This window comes from Tamandua tetradactyla, chromosome 21 (assembly GCF_023851605.1).
Source record: "Tamandua tetradactyla isolate mTamTet1 chromosome 21, mTamTet1.pri, whole genome shotgun sequence".
In the NCBI taxonomy this organism is placed as follows: domain Eukaryota; kingdom Metazoa; phylum Chordata; class Mammalia; order Pilosa; family Myrmecophagidae; genus Tamandua; species Tamandua tetradactyla.
This window is the reverse complement of record NC_135347.1, coordinates 23,707,406-23,719,457: the sequence shown is the minus strand read 5'-3', so window position 1 is coordinate 23,719,457 and position 12,052 is coordinate 23,707,406. Positions and strand designations below refer to the sequence as shown.

At 35.6% G+C, this 12,052-nt stretch overlaps 1 long non-coding RNA gene across 6 annotated transcripts in view; it reads left to right on the top strand.

Moving 5' to 3' along the window:
* Positions 1-4,873, top strand: part of LOC143665306 (uncharacterized) — a 174,409-nt gene extending 169,536 nt beyond the window's left edge. For all 6 annotated transcript variants that reach the window (XR_013166860.1, XR_013166861.1, XR_013166859.1 and 3 more), the window contains 3 exons: positions 1,914-2,034; positions 2,942-3,092; positions 4,672-4,873. This is a non-coding gene — a long non-coding RNA (uncharacterized LOC143665306). The remainder of the gene's footprint in view (positions 1-1,913; positions 2,035-2,941; positions 3,093-4,671) is intronic.
* The last annotated feature ends 7,179 nt before the right edge of the window (positions 4,874-12,052 follow it).

Genomic DNA, 12,052 nt, shown 5'->3' with positions numbered 1-12,052 from the left:
CTATAGGTATGCTTAAAAGTTACTTCCTGAGGACTTATTTTGTTGCTCAGATGTGGCCTCTCTCTCTCTCTCTCTAAGCCCGACTCTGCAAGTGAAATCACTGCCCTCCCCCATACGTGGGACATGATATCCAGGGGTGAAAGTCTCCCTGGTGGCATGAGAGATGATTCCCAGGAATGAGCCTGGCTCTGGCCAATGCCATCCTGACCAAAATGGGGGAAAGAAGTGTAACACATAAGGTATCAATGGCTGAGAGAGTTCAAATAGGGTCAAGACAAATTCAAAGACTTTCTACTCTGGAAGTCTTTCTTACACAAGCTTCTATTAGATATTACTACCTATCATAGCTTGGCAAACCCCAATCAAAATCATTCCAGCCAATTCTAAAGAACAACTAGAACATTATATTAGATTCTACAAAGATTCCATGCACTAGGGTAACTTTCCAGAAACCTACAACCTCTAGATAGGAGGACCAGGTAAATCCTGAAATGAAGAGAGGCCAGCCTCTCTAGGACATCAACTAATTCCATCCACCTATCCCATATTAACTCCAGCCCTTCCAACATAAAATGGTAGAATGTGCATAGCCCAAATACCCCTAAAGAATGGGAGAAAGATCAAAGGTGATGGTGGTGCAATATAGAGAAGGTAGGGTTTAACAAATGAGTGTGATTACTGAATCGTTATATTGATATTTCTTTTAATCTCCAGTGTCTTGGAGCAGCTAGTAGTAAAAACCTAAACATGTGGAATTTTAACCCATACCAAATTCTGAAATCTGTTCTACAACTAATTGTTGTGATGTGCTTTGAAATTTGTTGCTGTTTGTATATATGTTATTTTTCACAAAAAAGAAATAAAGTCAATTCTGATAATAGATGCACAGCTAATATTGTGAACCATTGACTGCACACTTTGGATGATTACATGGTATGTGAATATATAATATATATCAATAAAAATAAGGAAAGAAATTTAAAGTGATCTCTATCATAATTCACAAATTAAATATTCTCTTCCTGAATGTAATAAGAAAGAGAAACAATCACAAAGTGCCATAAGATTCATATTTGGCTTTGTCATTATTTATGAGAATAGATATTAACTAATGATTTCCTCTGTATCCAAATTTGCATATTTATTTTGATTCAGACCTAAACACACTATCTGCTTGAATTAGGATCATCTCTTAGGTAACCTAAGAGATAGGGTCATTCTCATTTTATTTGTGACCACAATGACAGTTACATAGCTAATTTTAAAATGTACATATCTGTGTATACGTTATAATGTACATGCTATCTATGTTTATATAATCCTATGTCCCATGTCTCAAATATCTATCCATCCATTCCTCTCTCTCTCTCTCTCTCTATATATATATATATATATATCCATCATCTAGCTATACATATGTGTGTAATTCTATGTTCCAAGGCCATGTTATTTATGTATATGATAGTTATTATTACTATCACATGTAACAGTGCCTGAAAAGTGGTAAGGAAAGGAAGCAAATGTAAAGTATACATATGTGACTGTTCTTTCCCCAGTCACCACTAATCTTGGTGCTCTTTAAGCCTTGGGATAAAAAAATTGGCAACATCCTTGATCTCCTAGCCACACAAGTTACGTCCTATAAATGTCTCTATTCTTCTTACTGTGGGTGTACGTTAAAAATGACCATTTGTGAGCAGTGCCCTTGTGGCTCAGTGGAAGAGTTCTCACCTGCCATAACAGAGACCCAGGTTCAATTCCTGCTGCCTCCCCAGGCAAAAAGAAAAAAAAAAATTACTGTTTGCTGGCCCCACTACTCCAGAGCTGCAGCTTTTGCCTTTGTTGATGTTGGTTAAGATTGTTCTGGCAGTTTTGCTTGCTGATACTGTAATCCTCTTTTTCATTTCTCTCAGGAATATTCTGATGTCCTGTGATTCTTGAAATGTGTAAGAACTGGGTCTCGATGGTGCCTTACGTTTGGGTATCTACTTCCCACTACAATGGGATGTCAGCGACATTTTCTCAAACTGAAAGGCAAGTAGCTTTTCAGCTCACTTGTTCCAACAGCCCTATAGAATCAGTATTTATATCTATGATTACCAACATGGTTCAACTTTTAGCAAATTTCTTGCTATTTTTAAAATCTGAAATAGTGTAAATTTGATTCAATATATGGTCATAAGCTAATCGAAAAGTCATATAAAATAGTGGTCTTGAGGCTAATTGGCTGGGTTCAAATTCCAGTGGGACTATTGACCAAAAATTTGACCGTGGAAAAACTACTTAACCTCTACCAGTCATCCTTAGAAAAGAGACATTTATCTCATAGAATTTCTGCGAATTTCCTGATTTAATGAACATAGGTACTTAGCATACTGTCACATAATAAAATTTCAATAAGCATGATACTATAGTCATGCAAAGGAAGGTATCTCAGGGAAAATGAGATGCAAAAGGAGGGTCTAAATCTCATGAATGCAGAGTAATGTATAAGATTGATTATTTGCCTCTTTACGTTCTTCAATTTCAGTTATTCATATGTAAACAATTCAAATTCCTCTTTTATTTTTGTCTAAACAATTAATTTAGAATTTTAAGTATTTTTTTCAGTATTTAAAACAATGTTAGATCACTCTTGAAATTTTCATCTTGATTTCCAAGGGAGAGAGGTCTGAATATATTTATTGTATACTAGTCATTATGAAGATTAAAAATGAAGAGTATAACAAATATCAACTTGTCTCAATTGTATGAAGAATTTTCTTAGGAAATATCCACAGAATCCACTCTCAAGACATACATTGCACTCATTTTCTTTGTTTTTATTCTGTTCTTTATTTTTATTCTTGTAGAACGTTTATAGTCTTCTCGCAATACTTTTTAATGGCTTCAATAGGAGGATACGATGAACTTCCAGTAGCTAATCTTATGTCTTTCTTAGTTTGCAACAAGCATTAGATACCTGCAGGGAGGTGCCAGTGGAAACGTGCTGAGAGAGCAGCTCTGTTCATAGTCCTTTCGAATACATACCAATTCCACTGTGTTGTGTGATTAAAGAAAGAAAAGATAGGTTCACGGTTTGGAAAATTTAGGTAAGGATTCTTTCCTTCTCTGCTTCAAAACGAATAGTAAAGCCCATAAAAATGATTCGGTTTAAAATTCTTTCTCCTTAGAACTCAGTATTATTTGTTCCTGGAGCTAGGAGGGAGACAGAGGTCTTCAGCCTACATAAATCACTGTGCAAATCCACAAATATTACCAGGATGTGTAAGTAAAAAATAAAAATAAATCATTTGGGTTGGTGAGCAAGGTAAAAGTTACTTAAGTAAGAAAAGATATTTCAACAGCAAACTAGTCTGGATAGTTGCATAGCTAGTTTGGGAAGTAATAAAAGAGGAATAGTGTATGGTATGTAACCAGTGAATGGAGGTAGCAGAGAGCCACATTACTCAATGAAATGCGAAAACCATATGAACACTGGGGCTCTTGTGAACATTTGCTAAATTCTGATCTTTTGAAAGGACCTTGGGAAGACTGATGCCCTGTTTATTTAATTAATGTGTAATATGTTGCTGCCAAATGGGTCTCTATTTCTGTTACTTCCCAGTAGTGACCAAATCATACTTTGATCATACAGTAACTTGGATGTGTTTCCTTACTGTTCATCCAAACTGACCAAGAGAGAAAGCAGCAAAGAAAAACACAAAGGCGAGCAAGTGCAGTTCAGGAAAGCAAGCACACTCAAGCACTAATATATCACATGTATTAAATATGCCATTGACCTCTCATTTAAAGGCTAAAAACAAGCACACATGGACTAATGGCTTGATAATTGAATAAAGATAAGGACAGAGTCTTCTCAGCAGGCTCTGTAATAAGGAAAGATGCTGTAGCATTACAAACAAAACAAGATTAAATCCTACCTTCCATTTTATAGTGCATGGGCGAGAATTTCTCATTCAGTAAAATACTGGAAAGATGTATTTATAGGTTTTTATGGGAAAATAGAAATGCTTGAAGATGGATCCCTAATAGTTTACATCTTTATCATAGAGAAAATAGTGCATTCCTACAAAACGTTTGCTGGTACCAATATATACATGGAGTACAGTGATGTGAAATACACACTCTTGACTAAACACTAACTTTTCCTATTGTGGCTATTGGTTGGGAATTTGGAAGGGATAGGAGGGAAATGTGGAAAGGATAGGGTCTGAAAATGAATATTGCTGCTTAAATCTTCTAATTTTGTCAGTTATTGCCTCAAAAACTTTCTTGGACTCCCTACCTTCCTCCTACCCTCTCTTCTTTCTTACTTCCCTCATTTATTTTCTCTCTTCCTTTTGATTAAATCTACTCCATTCAGTTATTTCAACCTGGAATGCCTTAATTAAATTGTGAGCTGGGTTCTACTATAGAAGCACCAAGTTGCTCAGTTGCTCTATAAATGATTAAAGATGACTTGTCCAGAACATGGTTCAGAAGATTGAATCTGAAGAGACTAGCAAACCCTGAGCTTCTCATGTCACTTTCTATCACTGAAGTATGGGCAGTAGATGCTTCATTACTAGCATTCTCTTTATCATTGATGAAGTTGAGCAGCATTAGCCAAGCATGACATATTAGCTCTCTTTAAACAAACACATCAATCTTGTGTTTTCGTGTTCTCAGCTCATTATTGGAGTGATGGAGTGAACTCACAGCTGCTTTGTGGGACTGGGATTCAAACAAGATCAAAAACCTGGATGTGACATTTTGTTGTGGCAATTATTTTTGGAGAATAAACAATAAGAGAAATATGAAGAGCTAGAATTCCTAGTTGAAAACCAAAAAAATGCTGTGCATCTAAATATGGTATAAAATAAAATTTTAATAATTATAACACTAGACATTCAATTGTTACTATCATTTTGTTGCTTCATGTCTTTGTGTTCTTATCTTAATGTTTTTCAAACTTTGAAACAAATACGTTACAACTGAAAAAAAAACAAACCAGGAATTTAGAAAATTCAGAAAAATTGAAGAATAAAATAAAATTACTAATAATTTGATCATTTAGGGATATCTACTCTTACCATTTTCCATGCTTTTTCCTTCTGTGTCTTGTTTTTTATAATAGATATCTTACTGTATTATTGCTTTTATTAAAATTCATCAAACTCCATTTATGCCTTCTTAGTATTTCCAAATAATTAGCTTACCTAATTCTATATTCTTAAGCATTCACTTTATTCCCTTTTAGCTATTATAAAAGCAATGATGACTACCATCAACAATATATCGTTCTGATTGCATCCTTAAATTATGGGCACTTTTAGTTCCTTATACATGCATATTGTCACATTGTTTTCACAAAAAAAAAAGTGAACAAATAACTCTCTAAGAAGCAGTGCTCCTTATGTGGCCCAAATGATTGGATTACAAAGTTGCATTACAAGCAAAGGAAGAAAAGAAAACCTCTATTATATTTTAATATGTATGTTTTGATCTGCATTTATATTTTTACTGATCTTCCTTTTTCCTCTGATTAAGATCTACTTCTTCCTTTTGTTATTTGAATCCATAACGACTTACCTAAATATTGGACTGGGGTTTAGTATTGAAGGATCAAAGATGCAATATACAGCATTGCCATGTTGGGTATGTGTAGGCTCACTGCATGTAAGCTACTGTAAAGCAATATGGGAAATGTAATGGGAATATCTAAAGCACAAAACCACATTTTAAACTTTATTCTCCATGTCATCAAACAGGTAACACAAGAGTTTTCTGTGTGAGTGAGTGTATGGGACTGGCAAAATCATTTCATGAGGTGGACCCTACAAACTGGGCTTTCCCAGATGCCCAATTAGTTCCTTTCATGGTAGACTGAGCGATTCCTCTTAAAACATCTTTAAATAGAATTGTTGTTATAACATCCACTATGAAATTTTGCATAGGCTTCCTAAAGGATACAAATTTTGTTAATATCTGTGAAGTTTGTGTGACCATATCATAAACTTGAAATAAAGTACATATCTAGGAAGTCATGAGAGAGGAATAGGAAACCCAAAGATAAAATACTTAAAATAAAGCTTGTTAAAATAAAATTCACAATTTCATCTTAGGGCACTGTGAGTACATTTAAATAAGATGAGTGAACCACTCTGAGCAGTTTTAGAGGGATATGGAGACTGGGAGAGGTTCCAGAAACTGGGCAATAAACTACATCGAATAGCCAGTAAAAGAGGTTGGACACTGAAAATCACAGACTGGTGAGCTTGATGTAGTATCTGAGAGGAGTTCAGACCACATTTAAAAAAATGATTTTGCATAACATGAAAAATGAATCAGTTGACAACTAGGATCCATGAGAGGGGCTCATTTCTTTTATACAGTTTAAATGCTATTAAACCCAGGAAACGTGGCAAGAAAAATACTGCTCCCACATAAGATGTGCATTTGAGATGATTTCTCATGTTTATGGACAACATGGATAAATAGTAAGTAGATAATTTTAAAAATTAAATAACTATTTGTATAAATTAAGAAACATACTAGATGCATATCTGTTTGAAGGAAATTTATAATAAAGAGCCTTTTGTAAAATTATCATAATGAATAATTTTTAATGACTTAGTCTGTAATGTTTAAGGCAGATACCAAATATTTGTGGAATAAATATTAAAATAATAACACTGGGTTTGGTCATCAATATGCCAATTATGTTCAAGTAGGAAGGATATTCTCTGATTAGCTGAAAAATTATGAAACTAAAAGATAATGATAGGCTAAAGAGTTGATTAACTGTAAAACTATGATTTTTAAATTTTAATTATGTTTCTAGCGGTTAAGCAATAAATACTCATTACTATCTCATAGGCCTAGACTGGCATTACTTGGCTTAAATCATTAAATTAATTTTTTTTTCAAAACTTGCCTTAAGCTAATCTTCTAGAAGCTAATCTCCCAGAATAAAACTAATCGCTTTCTCCACATCACCTTAAGAATCATAGAGGCATAATGGTTCCATTTTTATTTGATTTATAGATTAACTGTGGAGCAATTGACAACTTTGCAATATTTTGCATAGAGCATGTTATATATTTCCATTTATAAAAGTCACTCTTGTGCTTAAGTCCAATTTTGTAGTTCTCTTGATGTGACATTATATTTCTTTTTCAAGTTTCCTGCTAGGATAATTATATTTTCCGTTGGTACCATAAATGAGAATATTCTTACATTATATTTGATAATTAATTTTTATTACAATATGGGAAATTATATTGACTTTTGGCTATTATCCAATTAGCTTATTATCTAATAAGTCCAATATATTTTAAGTTGATTGTCTTAGATTTTTTTAGTTATAATTCTATATACAAGATGAAATTCAACAATTATAAATATAATACCCTACAATTAAATCTAATATAGAGTAGAAGGGAGTTATAGCTAAGGTCTAACAGCAATTATTAATATTACTTTATTACTTTAGTCACTGATTCATTATTATATATTAGGAATTAAAAGTGCTAGGGACTAATCTAGGTGCTGGGGATACAGTAGCGAAAAGTCAAAAATCCGTACACTCATGAAATACATACTACAGAAAAAGCAGAGAAAACACACCCATACTAACCAAGTGAAATGTGGATTATGTCATATTGGGTAAGTGTAAATAATGGACAAAGGAGAAGCAGTGGAGAGACAGAAAGAGTGTCATGAAAGAGTTCAATTATCAAAAGGAGTGTCAATACAATTCTCACTTAGAAAATGGATTTCAATTAAGACTTAAAAGTGAGGAAAGAAGCCAGAGGGATCTCGTGGATTCCACTGGGAGAGGGAATGCTAAGATCACTAAGTGGAAGGGAAACTGCTTCAATGAGGATTTCACACCAATGTGGGGAAAGTGAAGAGAGTTAAGGGATGAGGTAAAATGATAAAATAGGGTGAGACCACACACAGCCTCTTAACCACTGTAAAGAATTTTTATTTTAGTCTGAGTAAGAAGAAAATCCATTTGAACATTTTCAGCAGAGGAGTGACATCGTCTGACTTTCTGATTTTAAGTTTCTCTTCAGCACTGAATGGCCAATAGACTATAGTGGACAAGGTTTGTAACAAAGAGACAAATGAGGACAAAGTGAGGAAATTGTTCCAGTGGTCTAGGAGAGGGGTGACGATGTCTTGAAGCAAAATGAAAGTGTTTGAGTGTCTCACTATTACACCATAGTGAGAAATTTCTAGATTCAAAACTTATTTGAAGGTAGAGCTTATGGAATTTGTTGAGAAAATGGATGTGGGGTGTCAAGAAATGTAATGAAGGGGTTTGTTGTAGATTTGAGAGTCTAATATAAAAGATTGACCTCTTATTGTTTGCATTTTAAGAACATCTGTAAGTTGAGGGTGATGATAACACTGGACTACCATTCATTCTTACTTGTGATATTGCATTAATTTTTGGATATCATAATTTAAAGGGATTAAAGATTAATTGAAACCTGCTCAAAAGAATGTCTGCAAGGTGATGAAGGGCACTGGAATCATATTATGTGATACATACTTTAAGAAGCAACTGGAGGACTTCTGGAAAGATGGCCAACAAGAGCAGTTTGAGATTTGCCCTGCTCCATGGAAAAGTTAGAGAAGGAATAGGAGTGAGACTGAGGAGGCAATTCGGGGATGCGGCTGACCTGGAAGAGCCTTCTGTACCACAAGGGGCAGCCCTGGTTGCAGACGCTGAGGAACTGAGAGGCAGAAAGCTGGAGCCTAGTCTGAAACAGCAGAACCCACGGGAGTGCACAGATGGGGACACGGGAGTAAGAAGTCAGCAGTTCATTTTCTCAGATATGTTACCCTCACCAGCACAGCCCCATGACCAGTGACTCACACCACACCCCTCTCACCTGAACCCCATCACCTGCTCCCATTCCCCATGCTCCAGGTGCCCCCACCCCACCAGCCCCCAGTGCATGAAACCCCACCCCGAGGGCAGCCCAACCCACCTCTTCTGCACCCCTCCTGAGCACTACCTCCCCCTCCCTGTTCTCTACAGGCTGTTACCACCCATAAAGGTTGTGGGCACTAACCTCCATACTTAGGCTACCCTGTCCCCCCTCTTCCACCCATAGTGTTGCACAGCCTCACCCCGACCTCCCTGCGCTCAGCACACTGTTTACGACAGTCCCAGGCCCATGCATGTGTATTGCACATTACAGGAGTCCAAGAACAGTGCATCCACACAGCCCTCAGTCTCACTTCCCAGCTTGAGAAAGTGCCAATCTGCACAGCCGGGTCATATTGACCCCAAATCCACAAAAGAGTAATGCCATCCTGCTGCGACATCTCTACACATGCACACAAACAGCCCTGTGCCTTAAACAAATGCACACCAGAGCTACGTCCCACAGACTGGTGTACCCACGCAGTTACATCCTCCCTGGCTGCTGGGTGCCCACGTTCACAAGCACCAGCATAACATCCCCAACCTGTGCCCACACTTGCCCTGAAACAATCAACATCTAATGCTCTACCCCGTGCCCTGCTCCCTGCTATACAACTATCCAACAAACACATGGTCATAAGACTACTGAAAGAAATCAAATCCCAAAGTAAATCAATCGAGATATCTACATGCGATGAACACAGCAGAAGATCACTAAGCATATCACAATGCACACAGCTATAGCCCTGCCTAATCACCAAATTAAAACACCTGAAGAGACAGACTTTGGAACAGCTAATCAAAAATGTTCAGACAACTCTACTTTATAAAATAAGCAGGATAGCAAATGACATAAAGGAGATCAAGAAGACAGCAGAAGAGCACAAAGAAGAATTTGAAAGAATAAATTTAAAAATAGCAGAAATCACAGAGATTACTTTGTTGACTAAATAAAAAATATATTAGAGGTACACAACACCAGATTTTAAGAAACAGAAGAAAGAATACATGATATAGAAGACACGATATCTGACTTCAAAGACTCAAAACAACAAATGACAAAAAAGATGGAAAAAATTTCAATGGGAACCCAGGGAAATGATAAACAAAACAATGCACACAAATATAAGAATCATTGGTGTCCTGAAGGAGAAGAGAGGAGTAAAGGGCTACAAAGACTAGTTGAGGATATAATGGGGGAAAGCTTCCCAACCCTCATAAAGGGCATAAATATACAAGTCAAAGAAACCCAAAGAACTCTAAACAGAACAAATCCTACCAGGCCTTCCCCAAGGCATATACTAATCAGTCTGTCAAATGTTAAAGAGAAGCAGAAAATCCTGAAAGTACCAAGAGAAAAACAATCTACTGCATACAAGGGAAATCAAATAAGACTGAGTTCAGACTACTCAACTAGCACCCTGGAGGTGAGAAGGCAGTGGTATGATATATTCAAGATCCTGAAAGAGAAAGACTTCCAGCCAAGAATTCTGTATCCAGACAAACTGTCCTTTAAAGCTCAGGGAAAGATTAAAGTTTTCATAAACAAAGAAGTCCTGAAAGAATTTGTCAACAAAAGACAGGCCCTACAAGAAATACTAAAAGGAATTCTGCCAGCTGAAAAAAAAAAAAAAGACCGGAGACAGAAGACTGGAAGAAGATACAGAATTGAAGAGTACCACTAAAGGTAATTTAAGGAATACAAAGAGTAAGAGGGAAAAGTATATATGCATCTGACAAATAAAATAAAAAAGATAAGATGGTGGAATTAATAAACACCTTTTTAGTAATAACTTTGAATGTTAACAGACTAAATTTATCAATTAAAAGATACAGATAGGCAGAATGGATTAAGAAACATAATCCAGCTATATGCTGCTTACAAGAGACTCATCTAAGACACAAGGATACCAATAGATTGAAAGTGAAAGGATGGAAAAAGATCTTCCATGCAAATTGTAACCAAAAGAAAGCAGGAGTAGCTATACTAATATCAGACTAAAGAGATTTTAAATGTAAAGACATCATAAGAGGCAATGAAGGACACTATATACTAATTAAAGGGTCAATTCACCAAGAAGACATAAGAATCATAAATGTTTATGTTCCCAATGAAAGAGCTCCAAAGTACATGAGACAGACATTGGTAAAACTGAAGGAAGTGATAGATGTTTCAACAATAATAGTAGGAGACTTCAATATACCACTCTCCTCTATAGATAAAATGACCAGACAGAAGATCAACAAGGAAACAGAGAAATTAAACAACTTGATAAATGAATTAAACCTAACAGATATATTTAGGTCATTGCACCCCAAAGCACAAGGTTATACATTCTTCTCTACTGCTCATGGAACATTCTCCAAGATAGAGCACATGCTGGGGCACAAAACAGGTCTTTATTAATTTAAAAATATTGAAATTATTCAAAGCACTTTCTCTGGTCACAATGCGATGAGGCTGGATCTAAATAACCACCAAAGAATGAGAACATTCACAAATATATGGAGATTAAATAACACACTCTTTTTTATTAATTTTTAATATTTTTAAATATAATAACAAACAAACATTCTTAACATATGATCACTCTTAACCAGAAGGTCAAAGAAAAATTTGCTAGAGAAATCAGCAGCTATCTGGAGATGAATAAAAATGAGAATACAATTTATCAGAACTTATGGGATGTGGCAAAGACTGTGCTGAGAGGGAAATTTATTGCCTTAAATGCCTACATTAAAAAACAAGAAAGAGCAAAACTTGAGGACTTAACAGCAAACCTGGAGGAACTTGAGAAAGAACAGCAAAGTAATACCAAAGCAAATAGGAGAAGAGAAATAACAAAGATTAAAGCAGAGATAAATGAAAGGGACAACAAAAGAACAATAGAAAGAATCAATAAAACCAAAAATTGGTTCTTTGAGAAAATCAATAAAATTGATGGGCAAAACTGACAAAAAAAAGAGAGAGAGAATGCAAATAAACAAAATCAGAAATGAGAAGGGGTGCATTAGCACAGACCCTGAAGAAATAAAAGAAATCATAAGAGGATACTATGAACAACTATACATCAACAAATTAGACAACTTAGATGAAATAGACAAATTCCTGGAGACACACAAACA